Source organism: Neofelis nebulosa, chromosome 2 (genome assembly GCF_028018385.1).
Source record: "Neofelis nebulosa isolate mNeoNeb1 chromosome 2, mNeoNeb1.pri, whole genome shotgun sequence".
In the NCBI taxonomy this organism is placed as follows: domain Eukaryota; kingdom Metazoa; phylum Chordata; class Mammalia; order Carnivora; family Felidae; genus Neofelis; species Neofelis nebulosa.
The window spans coordinates 53,459,568-53,460,339 of record NC_080783.1 but is presented as its reverse complement, the minus strand read 5'-3'; the positions used below and the strand labels follow the sequence as shown (position 1 = coordinate 53,460,339).

General features: G+C 30.6%; 1 non-coding gene across 1 annotated transcript; it reads left to right on the top strand.

Annotated features, from left to right (window-relative positions):
- The first annotated feature begins 203 nt into the window (after positions 1-203).
- Positions 204-310, top strand: LOC131505779 (U6 spliceosomal RNA). The gene has a single exon (XR_009258554.1). It is a non-coding gene; the product is annotated as a U6 spliceosomal RNA (small nuclear RNA).
- Positions 311-772: the final 462 nt, after the last annotated feature.

Below are 772 nucleotides of genomic sequence, written 5' to 3'. Positions count from 1 at the left end.
ATAGGGTAGGACTATATGTTATCAAGTTGTAAATATTTGTCATATTTTTTAGCGATAATTATATCTCATGGTTATACCCAATGTTGCGTAACATTTTCCTAGCACCTAGCACATTTAGGTCTTTATTCATATATATTTAAATATTTCATTTTAAGCTGATGAAAAATGTTCTTATTTATAGCACTTAAGAAATCTAATGATCAGTGCTCACTTTGGTGGCACGTATACTAAAATTGGAACAATACAGAGAAGACTAGCATGGCCCCTGTGCAAGGATGGCACTCAAATTTGTGAAGTGTTCCATACTGAAAGAAAGAAAGAAAGAAAGAAAGAAAGAAAGAAAGAAAGAAAGAAAGAAAGAAAGAAAGAGAGAGAGAAGGAGAAAGAAAAGAAAGAAAGAGAAAGAAAAGAAAGAAAGAAAGAAAGAAAGAAAGAAAGAAAGAAAGAAAGAAAGAAAGAAAGAATCCATCTTTGTCAGTCTCAAAATTAATTAGAATTCTGTATGTGTGTGTGTATGTGAGATAAGTTAAAAATAGAATTTTTTAAATGTTACACCTTGTTTTTATGCTGAAATTAATTTTAGATAGAATAAGTAATGAAATACTAAGAAACATATAGCATTCTCGTTAGAAACCATGATCGAAAGGTCTTTGGTCATTGATGTTAATTATAACTTAAGAGTTGGTGATGGTCACATAATCATTAGGTGCTGGTACATTCAGTGGCTGGAGTTATAACTTGGAAATAATATTCTATAGATCCTTAGAGAGCC